The sequence below is a fragment of the Acinonyx jubatus genome, chromosome E4 (assembly GCF_027475565.1).
Source record: "Acinonyx jubatus isolate Ajub_Pintada_27869175 chromosome E4, VMU_Ajub_asm_v1.0, whole genome shotgun sequence".
NCBI classification, from domain to species: Eukaryota; Metazoa; Chordata; class Mammalia; order Carnivora; family Felidae; genus Acinonyx; species Acinonyx jubatus.
The window spans coordinates 22,864,403-22,883,333 of NC_069395.1; the positions used below are offsets into that span (position 1 = coordinate 22,864,403).

The 18,931-nt window shown below is 34.7% G+C and overlaps 1 long non-coding RNA gene across 1 annotated transcript in view; it reads right to left on the reverse strand.

Moving 5' to 3' along the window:
• The window catches only part of LOC128312968 (uncharacterized), a 305,360-nt gene that overhangs the window by 35,080 nt on the left and 251,349 nt on the right, over window positions 1–18,931 (reverse strand). Inside the window, exon 3 of the long non-coding RNA XR_008293010.1 lies at window positions 3,397–3,471. This is a non-coding gene — a long non-coding RNA (uncharacterized LOC128312968). The remainder of the gene's footprint in view (window positions 1–3,396; window positions 3,472–18,931) is intronic.

Below are 18,931 nucleotides of genomic sequence, written 5' to 3' on the forward strand. Positions count from 1 at the left end.
CAAATACAACAATTTATTTCACAAAGGGTACGAATTTCTAGTTACAAGATGAGTAAGTCCTGGGGATTTGATGTGCAGGATGGTGACAATAATTAACAATACATGTATTGTACAATCGAAAGTTGCTAAGAGAGTATTTCTTATAAGTTTTCACTATGAAAAAAAAAGATAACTACATGAGGTGATGGGTGTGTTAACTAATCTTATTGTGGTAATCATTTCACAATATATACATGTCAAATCACCCGCTGTACACCTTAAACTTACACAACTTTATATGCCAATTAGATTTCAATAAAGACGGGGGAGGAGAGAACTGTATATATGGGACAAGGTCTGTAGAAAAATTCTTCTCATAAACTCTGAAAATATTCTAAAAGTGGACAATAAAATTGAAGAATGCTCTGATTCCATTTACCATTTGATAACAACTAGCAGATTGTGTGTGAAAGAAATTGCAGTGGTCAGAAGATAGAAAGAGCATTTGATTAAAAGTGGAAAACAAAGAGTTTGTTCCTTTTGCCAAAAGGAGGGTTAAGAACCCATTGCACTCTATACACAGAACAATTGACTTTCTGCTTTTATCCATCAGACATATGCACTTGGTCAATGCAAAAAAAAAAAAACAAACAAACAAAAAAACCAAAACAACAAAAAAACAAAAAACCTTTTGCAAGACACACAGTACACACTGATTAATATAAGAAGTATGTGAAGAAATTCCACACATCAATGAAAATATAAATAAATCAATAATGGGCAAAACTCAGGAACATTTTACTAAAACATGACTAATATCTTCATAAAGGGATACAATCAAAGAAATGCAAACTAAGACTACAATTAAAATAATATCTCTCAACCACTAAACTTGGCAAACATTAATATATCTGATAATATTAAAAATTTAAAAATATATTTGACTTGTGATATTTCCCCTAAGTTCTTAAAGCAAATTGAGTATGTCAAATGACAAAAACAATGCAATTCAGTAACAGGTTTGGTGTCCTTTATTCAAGGGAAAATAACCCATGGATTGGGGGAGTATGGTGCCTCACAAGGCGTGGGGCACTCTTCCTGAGGAATTTTGGCAGGAGTGCGTTGTATAGAGCATTGGAAGAGGCAACATGAGAACAGGGCATGGAGGGCACATGAATGGCTAGGAAGTCGAGGATATCCTTATGAAGGCTATAGCCTGTCCGGTATTCTAAGGTGAGATAAACCAGCAAAAGCTTACTTGGAGATTATGATTGATGTTAGGTTTCCTTGACAGGGAGATGTTTTGTAAGTGACTTAGGGTTCAGCTTTGTGACATGGGCCAGGCCCCTGGGGTGGCCTTCATTTTGTGGGTCTTGATACATGAATTAACTTTATCAAATGCGTTCTTGTTAAAATTAGGGGTGAGTGGAGGATTTGGGGGCAGGATCTCAGGTGCAATTATAATCATTCTGAAATTTTCATGCTAATTCCTAATTTTAATATTGTATAATAGAAAACTTTGAAAAGGTTTATTAAGATGTTAACATATTATATCTTTCAATATCTTTTTATATGAACGTATAATCTCAGTGACATTGTTCAAACTATTTAGGCATGATTTAGCCTTGCAGAAATCACATCATTGAGACTCTCAATGTGTGTAATGTGAAAGACTAAGTTTTGCTATAATGCTCAAAAATATATAATGTAGATACGATATAACAAAAATATCTGTTGAAATATATGCCTGGAGTTTGCAAAAGATGAGGAAATTCCCATATTTCAAAAGAAAATTAAGAGCTGAAAACCTTAGCTGTGACTCATGAGCTAATGATTTTCCAACTACCCCAGGGAGTTACTGCATCTAACTTAGTGGCTTGGGTTTTACTGCCCACATGGGATTGGAGCAAAGATTTTGAGACTCAATCTAGAATTGTATATACACAGTCCTAAAATATCATTCTAGGGTAAGGGAAAAATAAAGACCTGTGATACTTAATAACCACAGTTGGCATTTGAAGGAAACATTTAAGGATATTTTTTCTGGAAAAAAATGCAGGAGTGGAATGCAATTAGGGATAGTGAGAAACAAGGGGGAGAACAAATATGTTGACAAAAATCAATAGTGATAATGATTACTTAGAAGCTGTAATGCGATGATTACTTGGGGGTTAAAAACAGATGTACATAAGCAGCAGTAAAACAGGATTGGAGAGAGTGAGTAGAGGGACAGGCTTTTAAGAGCTGTGCATTATTCAAGAGATGCTCTAATGGAACTTAAATCTCCCAGCTGTACCTTGTGTCATACTCTATCGATGTCCCAAACCCAGCTGTTCCTTCCTTTAAGTTCTTTTAAAATACCTTTTTCTCTTCCATCCCTTTATGGTCTTTACACATAATATTCACACTGCTTGAAATATATTAGCCCATTCTCTTACTAAATACTTTCTCTTCATCTTTCAAATCTACTATTTTTCAAAGAAACATTCACTTATGCCATCAATCAAATTTGATGCAGTATCGGGTCATTGTTAAGAACACAACCTCTGGCCTCAAATGCCTGGAATTTGTTTCCAGTTAAGCAGCTTACTAGCTATGTGGCCTTGGGTAAATGCATTAACATTTCTGTATTTCAGTTTCCCTCATAATATGGCTGTTCTGAGATTAAAAAAGCTAGTGCATCTAAAATGTTTTGAGTGGTGTTTGAAACACAGTCAAAACTAAATCTTAGTTAATGTTATTATTACATACCAAGTATCTTTATACTGAGACCACAATTATGTTCCTCTTGTAACACCTAGAAAAGTTATACAGTAAAACCTTGGATTGCAAGTAACTTGTTTCATGAGTGTTCGTAAGATGAGCAAACTTTTCTAATAAATTTTAACTTGATAAACAAGTGATGTCTTGTAATATGAGTAGTACAGGATGCTGAAAGTCACATGATCACAACTGAGCCAATGGTTCTTGAAATTAGCTTTGATACACAAGTGCCTTGGATTCCAAACATGATTCCAGAACAGATTATGCTCATGAACCAAGGTTTTACTGTAATTGTAATTCTTTTGTTAGGTAATTTGATTTCTCTCTACCTTGCTCACCAGGAGTAAAACCTCCATGAAGGCAGGTACTCTGGATGCTCTTGGTCACCATTTTATCATTACCCATAGCATTGAACAAGATCCAGGTAAAGAATTAAGTTAATTAATGCATCATTTAATTATTTGTCTTTCTCATAATCTTTTCTATCATCATTTAGACATTTAGAAACTGGGGAGGTGACTGGGAATAAAAATTATAGTTTATTGTAAAGCGATTAAATGCTAACCTGGGCTACCTCTGCATATACCACAGATGCAGACCATGGAGCACTGCACATAGAAATGACATACAGAGATTTCTGAACCTCATACTTACCCCATTAGACACAGTGGATGGGATGCTAATGCTCTAGATGCCCAATGTCTTGTGGGAGAGGTCAGATGACAAAACCTAGAAATATAGGGAAGTTAAGGACCATGAGAGTGGATTTTTCTCAATTGGATATTATATTAGTTCTTTTATTGCTAAGTAACAAATTACCACAAACTTAGTAGCTTAAATCAAGAAAAACTTATTTTTCAGTTTTAATGTGTTAGGAGTCTGGCCAGTTTAGTTGAGTCCTCTGTTCAGACTCTAACTCTAACAAGGTGGTAATCAAGGTGTTCTATGGTTTGTACTATCATCTGGAGGTTTTTCTGGGAAAGAATCTGCTTCAGTGAAGGTCTTCACTTCTTACTGGCTCTTAGCTAAAGACCACCCTCAGGTTCTGGGGGGCTATCCTCATTTTTCTACAATGGGGCCCTTTTCCTAAGTAGTTAACAGATTGCTGTTTGTTTGTTTCTTATTTTATTTTTTAAATTTTCTCTTCTTTTACTGTTTATTCATTTTTTTTTTTTTGAGAGAGAGAGACAGAACAGAGTGGGGGGAGTGGGGAGGGACACAGAAGTGGGAGACACAGAATCCGAAGCAGGCTCCAGGCTCTGAGCTGTCAGCACAGAGTCCAACGCAGGGCTTGAACTCAAGAGCCATGGGAGCCTGACCTGAGCCAACATTGGATGCTTAACCAACTGGGTCCCCCAGGTGCTCCATATTGCTGTTTGCTTCTTCTTAAGGCCATCAAATTAATATTTTTCTATAGTCTACTGAGATGGAGTCTTATATAAGTAAATATAATTATAAGTGTGGCATCCCATCACCTTTGCCATATAACATAATCTACTCAAGAAAATGACAATCCCATCATTTAGTTAGAAGCAAGTAACAGATTCCACTTGCATTCCAAGAGACTTATATAATGAGGTGTCCACCTTAGGGTGTGTCCACCGCAAAAACAATAGATGAGAAAGAACTAGCAGATAAAATCTTCCCCTTTCCTATGGGTCTGTTCTAACACAAAGAAAGCTATCCTATGCCTATACAAAGAAGTCTCTTGAAAGCGAGTGATCAGCCACACTTGTTAAAAAGGTATGGCCAGTTCAGGATGGCACTTTCTTATTTTTTTTTAAATATATATTTTTTAATGTTTATTTGTTGAGGGAGAGAGAGAGAGAGACACCGAGCATGAGCGGCAGAAGGGCAGAGAGAGAGGGAGACAGAATCCAGCAGGCTACAGGCTCTGAGCTGTCAGCATAGAGCCTGATGTAGGGCTCGAATTCATAAGACTGTGAGATCATGATCTGAGCCGAAGTCAGATGCTTAACCAACTAAACCACCCAGGCACCCCTGCACTTTCTTATTTTTAATCTCTCTCCTTCCCTGTCTCTAGTCCCCTTCCTTCTTAATTCTTTCTTTTTGTTTTTCGAATCATGTCTTTTTACCATATTAAAACACTGTGAAAATGAAAAAGACAAGCCAAAGACACAGTTGGTTGCCCAGTTACAGAGTGTTCTGGATGCCAGAGAACTTCAATGACAGTATTAAAGGAGATGCTCATCTCCTGCAGCTGTGGGGCTGACTTTGCCAAAAATCATGTTTAGAAACTAATAATGAGGGTGACAGAACTGCAAATGAGAGAAAATTTTCCGTCCAAATATCCTCCTGTGTCTCAGAGCCTTCATATGGGACCTGCAGGTTGCTGAAACACAGCATGGCAATGATCAAAAGCATTCAAATCCTCAAATTCACCTGAATGCTCTTAGATGGTAGAAATGGTCCCCTTTGCCTTGTAGAAGAAAACAGACACCTTAACACCTTATGCCAAGAAAAATATAAAGACAAGCTATTTCAAGGTGTTTACTCCCTCCCCCAACCCTCAACCCCCACCAACACTACTTTCTATATGTTCACAGCCAGGACAGTTTAAATGAAACCCAAGCAGAGAAATGCAATCCCTGCTTCAGAAAGACATACCTTACACCTAAAGGATTTATAGGACCTAGCCAATAGCCTGAAGAACTGAGAATGTATTTTGATGGTGTTTGGAGGAGTGAGGGGCTATGTATATATATGGGAAGAATTTGTTGATGTGGATTATTCCACTGTGATTCAAAATTCAATGTTGTAGCAAAAACACCTTGAATGGTCCAAATTGTGGGGGAGAAAAAAAGCAATAAAAGTTGTAACCTGACATTCATAAATTTATTTAATAAACTAATGACCACATACTATATGCCAGGCATTGCTTAAGACACAGGGCAACATTATTAAATGGATAAAATTTGCCCTAGTTGAGCTTACATTGTATAAAGGGAGAGTAGAAAATAAGATGTGCAATAAATGAGTGCATTATATTTTTATAAGGCTATTAGTATTATAATATTAAGGCAGAGTCAGGTCCACTATCAGCGCTAAGGAAGGGCTTGGGATTTCAAATCAAGTTGTCAAGACAGTAATTTGACATGAACATTTGAGGAAAATCTCAAATGCAATGAAGGAGTTAAGCAATGAATGTCTGGGAAAAAAAATTTCCATGAAGAAGTAAAAATGAGTAAAAAGACACTAAGTTTAGAGTGTACCTAGCTTGGGTAAAGGAACAGCAGGAAGGCCAGAGTGCCTGAAGCAAAGTTAGCAAAAGAGAGAAAAAAGAAAGATAGGGTCAGAGAGTTAATGGGGCCAGGCCAGGTGGGGCCAGATCTTTGTCATAATTTTGCTTTGACTCAGCATAAAAAGGACAGCTCCATGGAGGGTTCTAAGCAGGGGAGTGACTTATCTTATACTTTAAAGGAATCAATTCAGCTACTATGTAATAATAGATAATGTATGTACTAGAGAAAAAGTGGGCAGGGAGAGTGAAAGTGAGACCAGTTAGAATTTTATCACTGGAAACCAGGTGAGATGATAATAGCTTGAGTCTACAGGTAAAAAAAAAAAAAGATGGCTAGAATGGTAAAAGGCAGACAAATAATTTTTCTTCATTATATATTTTCTCAAGAGAAAAAATATATAAAAGTAATGGAACAAAAGCTTCAAAATATTTGAATATATAACATCATTCTAGAATTCTATACCATGTGAAATTATCTATCAAAAATTAGGTCAAATTAAACACATTATAATCCAAACAAGAGCTGAGAAATTTATTAGCAGTAGACATTCACTAAAGAAGCTTCTAAACAATGAACTTCATATAGAAAAAAATAACCATCAATAAAGGTCTCTACTGCAAGAATTAATGTTGAAAAAATGTAACCATGTTGGTAAATCAAAACTGTTTTCGTGTGTATGAAACAATAACATTATGTCTAACACTTGGATTTATAAATTATTGTAGAACTAAAGTGAAGAAAATAGGTCAGGAGGGAATATTTGAAATAACAACTCACATTTTAACATGATATTAGCGACGGTAAAATAAAAAATGGAGTATGTAACATCCAAAATAGTAGAAGAAAATAGAATTAGAGTAATATATAAGTGAAATCAATCCAAAATATGACAAAACACACCACACATACATACACACCCAAACACACAACATGCTAAGCAACAAAAGAAATGCCAAAAATCAAATGAATAGAAAACTAAAACAGACAATTAATAAAATGAAGAGAGTGGGGGAATGGATTCTAATATATTTGAAATCAACTGTGTAAAATGAATAAATTATCTGGGTAAAACATTATTGTTTAACTTAATTAAATTAAAAGATAAACAGTTTTTGCAAGGGGTAAGTTTAGGTCCTAAAACTTACCATAAAAACATTTAGAATTTGAAAGTTAAAAAATGTACAAATAAAACAAAATTTAAAATTTTGATGGTACATTTTTGTTCATGTCAAGCAAATCATACTTTAAGGAGTACTGTTAAGAATTAAAGTCATCAGTATGATTACCTATAAACACGGATGCACTTAATAATAGCATCACAGATATCTAACACTGTAGAAATGTCAGGAAAAAAGGATAAATCTGAGTCAAGAGTATTAACAACCTGTTAAAAATTAATAAAGATATAGAAGATTTAAATTAAACAAAATCTTGTTATAATCAATAATGATGGAACACAGCACTGAGCAAATGTAGAAAGTATATTATTTTCAAACAAAATATTCACAAAAATTGATCAGCTGCAAAGCAATAAAGCAAGCCTAGTTATAGTCTCAAGAATCAGTATTCTAAAGAGCACATTCTTAATCAAATGGAATGAGGTTGGTAATCAATATAAAGAGATTATAAGAGAACAACCATGTCATGAAGTTAGAGAAAAATAAAGCCATTCTTGTAGGAAACCCTTAGAAGAAATGATAATCCAATTTAATGGTAATAAAAATACTGCACAGTGGAACTTCTCTATTGAAGCTAAAGTCATATTTTGTACAAAATAAAATATATATTTAATTAAAAAGGAAAGATGAAAAGATCAATTTGTCACTCAAATAAAAAAAGTTAAAATAAGACTAAATGAAATAGAAGAAAATGTTAACCATAAGAGCAAAAAAATAATAAATACTATTGAAATACAATAGTTAGAATAAGTAAGCAAAATTCGGTTTTCTGAAAAGACTAATAACATTTACAAAGTTCCAGCAAATAGTTAAATGCAAAGAAAGGAGACCAGCAAACAATATTAGCAATGGAAAGGAAAACATAATGGTATACTTGTTGTAGAAATAATATGATGATGTTGCAAACCTCATGATGCAATGGGTGAAATGGCAAAATTCCTAAATTAAAAAAAAAAGCAATAAACCTGATATGGGATGAAACAGAAAATCTAGTATATAACAAATAAATTAAAATAGTAAGGTTTTTCTCTATAAAGAAAACACAAACCACAAGGTTTTATTAGGGAATTCTAACAATCATTCAAGGAATAAGTATTTTAAAGACTATTTAAACATTTTTTAAAGAATGTAAAAAATGCTGGTTATTTTGTAATTCCAATGTAAACTTAATACTAACAGCAAATAAATATATAAATTCTCCAAACAAAATATTAACAAATTGAATGAAATGGTGTCCAAAAGTTTGTTATAAGTCTCTGTTTTTGAAATGCAACATTAATTCAATGTTAGAAAATATATTATTAACTACATAAACACAGAAAGCAGAAAAACTACATACTCATCTCAATAGATGCATATTTTTAAAAAATAAAATATTGTCTTGAATACTTGTACCAAACTAGGAAAAGAAAGAAATATATAAGCTGTGAAAATGGGAATTTACCGAAGAATTAGCAAACAACATATTGAATGCTAGAAAGTCAAAATTTTTGCTTTAAGATCAGCAGCAATGCTAAAATATTCATTGTCAGCAGTTCTATTCATCGTTTCACTGGAGAGTATAGCCAACCTAATAAGGTGAGGGAATCTATGGGTTTGAAAGAAAAAAGTGAATTCATTATGATTTGCAGAAAATATTACTGATGTCAAAAACACCAAATAATCCAGGGCGCCTGGGTGGCTCAGTCAGTTAAGCGTCTGACTTCAGCTTAGGTCATGATCTCGCAGTTCGTGGGTTCAAGCCCCACATTGGGCTCTGCACTGACAGCTCAAGTCTGGAGCCTGCTTTGGATTGCGTATCTCCCTCTCTCTCTGTCTCTCCCCCACTCGTGCTCTGTTTCCCTCTCAAAAATAAATAAAACATTAAAAAATTTTTAAAAAACCCACAAAATCATCAATAAAATGTTAAGCAATATACCCAGATTCAAGATAAGTTGCATCAATATGCAATCCAAAAGAAAATAAATTACTTATGTAGGAACAAGTCTAAGACTAGATTGCACGAGATCTATTACACTAGATGTGCAAGAGATCTATATATAAAATTATAGGAGGGCCTGGGTGGCTCAGTCCGTTAAGCATCCGACTTCAGCTCAGGTCATGATCATGATCTCCTGATCCGTGAGTTCCAGCCCACCTCCGGCTCTGTGCTGACAGCTCAGAGCCTGGAGCCTGCTTGGGATTCTGTGTCTCCCTCTCTCTCTGCCCCTCCCCTGCTCATGCTCTGTCTCTCTCTCTGTCTCCAAAATAAATAAAACATTAAAAAAAAAAAAAAAAGAAAAGAAAATTATAAACCTCAGTTTAAATATAAAAAATATCCAAATAAATCAACAGATTTATATATTCATGGATATGAAGATTGTGAATCATTATGATATATATTTTCTTCAGTTAATCTACTGATACAAAAAAAATTGGAATAAAAATCTCCAAAGTATTTTTTTATTGAAAAATACATGGAAGGCTTACTCTAAAATGTATAATGAGTATAAAGTAACCATTATAGCCAAGATACAAATAAAGAAGTATAAAATGTTCCAAAAATCATCCTTTCTGCTATCAAGATACTTTGTAAAGGCTATATTGTAAAGTATGACAGTTAGATATTTACCTGAGACTAGGATATTACATCAAGCAACAGAACAGTGAGCCCAGATACAGATTCTGATATGGCAAGGAAAACAAGGAAAATAAATGGAAATAGTATAAACTATTGAACAGTAAGAAACTTGTTTGGGGAGGACATTAAAATGGATCCTTCTCTTTATGTTACCATACACACACACACAAAATGAATTATTTTTTTTTAATTTTTTTTTTAACGTTTATTTATTTTTGAGACAGAGAGAGGCAGAGCATGAACAGGGGATGGGCAGAGAGAGAGGGAGACACAGAATCTGAAACGGGCTCCAGGCTCTGAGCTGTCAGCACAGAGCCCGACGCGGGGCTCGAACTCTCAGACCGTGAGATCATGACCTGAGCTGAAGTCGGACGCTTAACCGACCAAGCCACCCAGGCGCCCCTAAAATGAATTATTGATGAATGAAAGATTTACACATAAAAGAGACAATTTTAAAACTTTCAAAAGAAAAAGTATTAGAATGCTTTTATGATCTCGTGGTAAAGAATTTCTTTTAAAAGACACTTCAAATACATGGCAGAAAAATAAGAATTTCCGTTTATTAAAAGACAAGAAAACAGAGATGAAAGTATCCACAGAATAGAAGGTATTTACAAAATATATAATCAAGCAATGATCCAATTATAAATAACTTCTATAAATCAAAAGCATAGCAAATAAAAGCAATTGGAATAGATCAAGTACATAAAAGCACTTTTCACAGAAAGGGAAACACGATTATTCAGAAATTAAGAAAATATTTACATCATTAGTAATTAAGATAAAAGAAGTTAAAACCACAAGTTCACTGTAACCACATTGGCAAAATCGAGAGGCTAAAAATATCATGTGATGATAAAGATGAGGAACAGGAACTCTCCTGTAGGGCCGATGGGAAAGTAGACTGATACACTTGAAAAGAGTTTTGATGTTATACAGTGCACTGAAATATAAACACCCACTATGGTCCAAACACTCTTCTTCCAGGAATGCACCCTTACACACATGTACAGGTAAGAATTTTCATGCGAACAGTATTTGTAATAGCAAAAATCTGGAAAAAAAATAAATGACCATCACAAAAATAAATACATAAATAAATACATATATACATACATACACAAATAAGTAAATTGTGGAATATTACAAGTAATAAAATCAGGTGAATTACAGCAATATATAACAGCTTGTTTGCCTCCCAAAGAGAAAACATGGAGAAACAATAGCCACAAATGAATCCACCCATTGTATTTTAAATATATTATTTAGGTAAATATACCTGTATGGTGAAAGCATGCAGAAAGCAGAATAATTAATAAAATATTCAGGAAAGTAGATGATTCTTTTCAGGAAAATGCAATCATGTCAGGACCCAAATGGGCTCCAAAGATACTGGTATTCTCCCATCTTTTAAATGTGGCGTTATGAGTAGATGGGTGTTTGCTTATATTATATATTGTTTTTAAAGATGTTCATATTGCATATGTGTGTGTTTATACATTTAGCATATTCAATTATATAATTGGTTCATTCATTAAAAAATTGATTTTCAGCAAGTTGATGAACTTTTGCTATATCTGGCTACAGCATCAGGAGCAGGAAACTGATACAAGAAAATATTGTTAATCTTTACAATCCACAGGCTTTAGGGGTGTTTGGATGACTCAGTTGGCTGAGCATACGACTTTGGCTCAGGTCATGATCTCGCAGTTTAGGAGTTCAAGCCCCACATCAGGCTCTGTGCTGACAGCTCAGAACCTGGAGCCTGCTTCAGAATCTGTGTCCCCCTCTCTCTCTGCCCCTCCCCTACTCATGCTCTCTCTCTGTCTCTGTCTCTCTCTCTCAAAAATAAATAAGCATTAAAAAATTTTGGTAATTTTTTTAAAATCTTGATTCTTATTTTTTTTGAGACTAAAGATCATCTTCAAACTTATCACTCTCCTATAAAAGACACATACATCGAAAACATACATATACAAATTATAGTCCTGCCATACCCAAATTAAAGATGAAAATAGCATGTTACCCTATAAAGTGGAGATCACAAAGCCAGCCATTACTGTTTGCTAGGGAAAACAGCCAGTGAAAGTTAAAATGTGTTCATTTATAGTTAAGAAGTTGGGTAACAGATGCCAAGATAAATGGAGCATATCAATAGTATGTAAATTTTTGACAAACATAGTAAACATAATGTTTCCAAAATATAGCCTCTCGGCAACTTTTTATCTTAAGAAGTTTTAATTAGTAGTTTCAAATCTAGGCAATTTAAAAAGGATTCAGATGAACTTACATTCATTCGTATGTAATGGAATGGGGAAGTTGCTGGGTAAACATAATAAATACAGAAAATGTATTCCTGATGAAGTATAGATAGTGACAGAAAATATCACAAAAAGAAGGTGTATAGCTGGCAAGCCTACAACTACAGAGGGCATAAAAAAAATTCTCCACTGTCTAAGCATCAACCAGTGTGGGAGCCAAAAGAAATCTGGCTCTCATCCCAGCTGAATATAAATGAAATTAAAGGAATTACAAAGCACAGGACAGGACTCACCAATAGACATGCATTCAGTATCAATCACATGAGAATATATATAATTGCTCCTACTGGGATACAAAATTATTCCAACCAATATGTTCCTACTCTCAGAGATGTGAATTATGAAGAAAAATCGAAGAAGTTAAGCTAGTTCTCATAAAAAATAGAATGGTAGTCACTTAATTGAAGTTTTAAACCCAGCAGGGATCAACAAAATCGTTCCAAGTGAACTCCTCCTATTTGTAAAATGGAGTGACAAACAGGATGAAATGTTACCAAGATGTTCAATCAAGATTAATTGTTTGATAAATCAAGAGAAGCACATTATTTGGCCAAGTATCCTTTATTTCACTAAATCTATTTCTTAATTTTATATCGTGCCTGTTATCCAATGGATTTGAAATCATTTACAAGATTACTGTGTAACATAATTAGGGAACCACATGAAACAGACAATTTGAAGTGAATACGTTGAAATGCATGTTACCAGTCATGTAGAATGAGCTAATTATTACAATTGGGATCTAAATAGAGACTAGAGTGTGAGCACCTTGAATGCAGAACTAATGTTAACATTCCTTTTTTGTGTCTTCATTACCAACCATATTTCCTGCACTGAAGAGATCTGAATTAATGCAGTTAAAATAAAAACTAAGACATGATCAATTTTATTTTTGAATTTAAAAATAATATTTCTTCAACAGAAGTTTGAGTGTGTTTTTGTGTCAAACATTCTTTAGAATGTAGAACAAGGCCAGATCTCTTTCTTCAAGAAGCATATATCTCAGTGAGTGACAAAGTCAAGAAAATAGGTAATCTCAACATATTGTAAGAGGTTCGAAGACAAGGCAAGTTCACATGCTATATATACACAAAAACAGGACCAAAGCAAGAGTGTGGGACTAGAAAATTTTTCTTGACACATTTTGTGTGATCAATAAATAAAATTTAACCAAGTTATGAAACAACATTCTGATTAGGCAGTCTAATAAATTTACTTGCAAAAGCATTTCTTTCCAAAAACTTGTTTTATGACCACATATTGAATGACAACAAAAAGTGACAACCTATTTTTCGTAATTTTGTGTAATTTTTCATAATTCTGTGAAAATAAATAATTTTAACTAGACTTGGAACCTTAGTGAAGTTTGATCTACTTCAAGATACAGATTATTGAATCACCTATCTTGAACATGTCTATACTTACATCTCACATTAATCAATAATGTGCATTTCTTAATAAATCTAATTCAGTCTTGTTTTCCCCCATGTTGAAAGAGATAAATTTGGCTTAGTTTGAACATTAGATGATGCTACTAGTTTGTGTTTACAACCATATTTGACACAAAATGGCTTTCCTTAAACAAAAAATCAGTCTCAATAATCTGTAAAGCTCATTCTGTGAAAGTGGTGGAAAATGAGAGCATCTGAAGGAAGTGAAGTCTCATCTTCCATGATATTCTCACATTAAGGTAGAATTTTTCTACCTTACATTACATTACATTGGTAATGTACAATGGTACATTACAATTGGTAATGTACAATGGTACTACCTTACCATTACATTTCTACCTCACATTAAGGTAGAAGCAGAAGAAATTGTTAATTATATTTATATGATTTAACCCCCACCTCCCTTATCTCTCTCTCTCTTTTCCTCTCTCTCTCTCCTTGTCCCACCCTTTTTACTGTTCCTCTAAGTACATGCATTAGTTTTCCATTGCTGAAGAAAAATTCACCACCCACTTCATGATTTATAACAACTCTAATTTATGATTTTACAGTTGTGTAGATCAGATGATCAGGCAGTGTGTTGTGGAGTCTGCTGCTCAGGTTCTCAGAAGTCTAAAAATTGGAGCATCAGCCAGGCAACATTTTCATTTGGAACTTGGATTCCTTTTCCAAGTGCACATGGTGGTGACAGAATTTGATTCCTTGTTGAGTGTTACAACATGATCCTATCAAGTTACATTAAAATGTTATGCAAGTAGGAAGTTTTTTGAAACAAATTTCTGAATTACTACTTCCCATGAACCTCATTTTTTTGATGAAGCTCATTGTTCTTTCATCCATTTATACATGACAAATATAAATGGTTGTTTAATGATTTTTAAATGTCAGAAACAGTGTTAAGTCTTTGAAAGTTGGTTGGAGGGGCAAGGGGAAGGAAGTTAGAAATTTTAAGAAGCCACAGTGCCTGCCAATGGGAATCTAAAGACACTGTGGCGTAGCCACACACACACAGAGTACAGGCGAGTGCACTTATGAAATGGGAGTTCAGTATTTTTTGATACATTCACAATTAAATGAATACGTTGTTAGTAATCACAGAGGAATAAAGGAAAACAACAAAACAGATCTTGTCTAAGGTGAAGGTAAGGATTATAAACGATGATTTTTGGAAGTGATGGATGAGTTTTATCTTTTTTTTTTTAATGTTTTTATTTTATATTTGAGAGAGAGCATGCAAGCAAGGGAGGGGCAGAGAGAAAGGGCTGTCAGCACAGAGCCCCACGTGGGGATGGAACTCAAGAGCAGTGAGATCATGATCTGAACTGAAGGTGGATGTTTAACTGAGCAACCCAGGCGCCCCAGGAGTTTTATATTGAAGGGCGAGAAGAGTTGAAGGTGTAAAAAAGGTATGGGAGGAAAGATCAAGGGAGGAGTTACAGTGATTAGGCTCACAACTAGGCTGAGCTCAAAGAATTGAGTAACGGAGACCAAAAAAGCCAACATAGCTGTTAAGTTTCTGTTATGAACTCTTAAGAGGCAGCAGAATCAGGCATCCTCAAGAGACACAGCAGGAAGATTAAAGCTGTCACTTCTCAGAAATCAAATGTATTTCTTTAATATAAATTAGAGAAAATTTGCTTTTCTCTAATAAAAACATACAGAGATTTGAATGGCAGGAATATAGTGACTGGAGCTGGAAATTGAAGTCACAGAGTTAACACTTGTGAAAGTAATAACATATACTTCATTAGAACTTTGACATTCCAGACACTAGCTGAAGCCCATTATTGATGCTTGCTTAATCTTGTAAGATGAGGTGCAATTATTCTCCATCCCATGGGATGCATGCGTCAGGCAACACAGCTTCCCAACGCAAGCCAAATACTTTTGATACTATTAACCTCCATATTTTTGCTTTATAAAGCTCTTTGTTTCAACCAATTCAATACTCCTTAATGGCAAGTTAACCTAAAGGTGTTATTTATGGTATAATTTTATTATTAGGACCTATCATTTGTTTACTGAGGTTACTTAGGTTATGTTAGAAAACCAGGATGTTTCAAAAAGACATGGTATCTGTAGGAAGGAGGACATTATTTTTGAGCATATTTAAAGTTATTTTAATGTGCAAATGTGTAAGAAAAGAGTCATAGCGTATTCTTGTTTTACATCCCTGAAAAGATTTTACGCTTATCAATTCATTAAGAACATTACAACTGATTCTGATTAAAGCAGTATTAAGGAACAAAATCTGTTAACACTATGTATAATGGAGTATTATTACAGCAAAACTTGTAACAAACATATGCCTTTAATGTCAAAGTCTACAAAGCTACAAGTAATTTAATTAGCTCTAACATATTTCACTGTGTTGGATATTATATTTGAATAGCTGAAGTCTGAAACCTGGTTTCTTCAGCAGAATATTTTTGATGACTTAATTTGCAATAATTTTAACAGAAAATTACATATATTTTGCTGGAAATTTGATAAGATAATATTAAAATTGAGGATAAGACAGTATGGCATTTTAAAAATGAACTATTAAATGAATCAAATTAAGCTTGGCTCTACCATGAGAGCTAGAAAAAAATAAAAACAATTGCAAAATTAGAAAAACAATCTCGAGAAACTCTGAAAGGCTAAGTGATAAGACATATCCTTCAGCCCACTTCTTCTGTTGAGTGTTTTAACAAGCTGTACTACATGAGAGAGTGTTAGAGAAACACTCGAAATGAGTTCTGAAATTCACCATATTAGACGCAATTTACATTCAAGGTATTAAAAAGGCACATTCATGAGGAATTTTTTTTCTGTAAGAAAATATTTTTCACACACAAAAATAAGAAACCTATGACTCAAGGCATAGTACTTATAAAACAAGTTCTGATTATAAATAATTATTAATGGAAAAAAAGAAGCAGTTTCTTTCAAAAATATAAGATAAAATACCAATCCTCTGTTTAGTAATGAGTCTCAAAAATACTTTGAAAACTCCTATTTTAATATTATTTTACTTGGCCTCTAATACTTCCAGCTTAAGCATAAACGTGCATTGCCTCCGAAACAGCATTGTCAGGGATCGTAATAAAGGTCCGCAATAATGATCCTGAGACTAGAGATAAATAGAGGGCAAGCTAAGTATGATGTACCGGCACTCCTTGGCAACTGAGGGAGGCACTCTTGAAAAATGCTGAACTTAGAAAGCTTGTCAAGAGCAATTTTCCATATGAAATAATGGCAAAAGATTTCATTACATACTTTTCAAGATGCCAGCCACTACAGCAGATTAATGGCCAGTCTGTGGGCTGTGGTAGAGTTGCTGAGATTGTCCCCGCCTCTGCCTACCGTGGAGGGAGGAATTGATAACGTGCTCGGAAAAGACCTAAGCACAAGCCACTCCCATGCTCCTTCCATATTCACTTTCTCCCTACAGAAGGCTAGGGACTAAAAACAATTCCAATCAATGGCTTTCACGTACTTTTGTCACCAGTTTCCCAATCACGTTTTCTTGATGGGAGGTGAGGGCAAAACACAAGTGGTCAGAAACTCAGAGTCAGCTTTCACCACTGCTGATGACCATAACGAGCTATTCTAGGCACAAGACAAAGTGGAGCCATCGAAGGTGGTGCTGCTGCATGTTACCTGTCATTGGTGATGACTATTTATCATACCTCAGGGTCTGTTAATACCTGTGTTTTGAGATGCAGCCTAGGATTATACCATTTGAAACATTGTTATTCCAAACCATGTGTGGCAGCCTTCTGCTAGCTGGGATCTAGCAGTGAACAAAATGGTCAGATCTTGCTTTCAGAGGAATTACAGGAAATGCAGACAGATAAGCAAATAAACATCTAACATAAAATGGCTGAATTCTTCGTGAGGATTATAAAGGAAATGAAAGCATTGTAAGGGGAGAAAGATGGACAGGAACTACTACACTGGGTAAAAGAGTCATGGCAGCTGCATAAACAACTGTTGTAAGAATAACGCAGTATGAGTAAATGCATTGCTCAGGGTAAGGGGAAGATAGAGTAACTATGGTTAATGTCTCATTTACTTAGACAACAAATCTTCCTCCCATGTCTCTCAAATTCATCTATGCATCTCCAGACTGGTAGTCTAATGCACCACCATTTCTCACTTAAAGCATATTTTAATATTGGCCCCTCCTCCCATCAGAATGCACACCTATGATTTTCAAAGAAGTGTTGTCTGTTAACTTTGTGCTTTCACTCAAAGAGTTCGCTTTGCCTGAACAATTTTATCCATCCATCATGGCCCTTACATTGAAAAGATTAATTACTCATATCGCTTCACATCTCAATCAGCTAAGTATTTTCATTCCTTGGATAGTCATCCTTTTTTTAAATTTTTTGTTAATGTTTATTTATTTTTGAGACAGAGAGAGAGTGCAAGTGGGGGAGGGGCAGAGAGAGAGGAAGACACAGAATCGGAAGCAGGCTCCAGGCTCCGAGCCATCAGCCCAGAGCCTGACACGGGGCTCGAAACCATGAACTGTGAGATCATGACCTGAGCCGAAGTCGGACGCTTAACCGACTGAGCCACCCAGGCGCCCTAGATAGTCATCCTTAACAGTGCAATGATTCCAGTTGAGATCTCTTGATATTGTCTGCCCAGTTTCCCTTACCATTTCCTTCGCATGATACAGTCCCTCTTTCACACTCATGAACTCTGCCTCCCTCACTTACTAGGCTTCTGGTGGAACTGTTAATAATGAAGGGATTCCTGTTCCACCAGGGGAAGCATATTTGCTGGGCTACTTTTTAGAGTTTTTTATTTCTCCCCGAAATAAGAAGAAATATCTCTTCTTATTTCAAGAAGAGATACCAGGTCCATGGGAAGGCAGTCAAAAGACTTTGTGCCTTTTTTACCAAAATGATAAAGGAAAATTTGGCAAAAAGAAATCAATCACAGAAAGCAAAATGCAGAGATAAAGAACAAGTAAAAGACAGAGTCCTGACAAGATCAGATCATTCACTGAATCCAGTCTTTCTTGAAACGAGCCAATTCTTAGAAATAAGAGTTACATGAAGAAAAACAACATGCAATACTTGAAGCAATTTGAGGATTTTAAAAATTAAATTCAAAATTAAACTTTCTAAAGAATATTGCTCACCAACATTTAAGAGTTTCAGTTGTAAGTGCTTACTTATCTGTATTTCTTACTAGACTGTAGGATATAGTAGGAACAGGATGATGTTGGCTAGTTCGCTGTAACATTCCCAGGGTTAATGAAAATATCTTTCACATTGTATCATTTGGAAAATATTTCTAAAAATCTGAATCAGAATGCAACAATCTCTATCATCTTTTCCACTGTCATTTGATATCC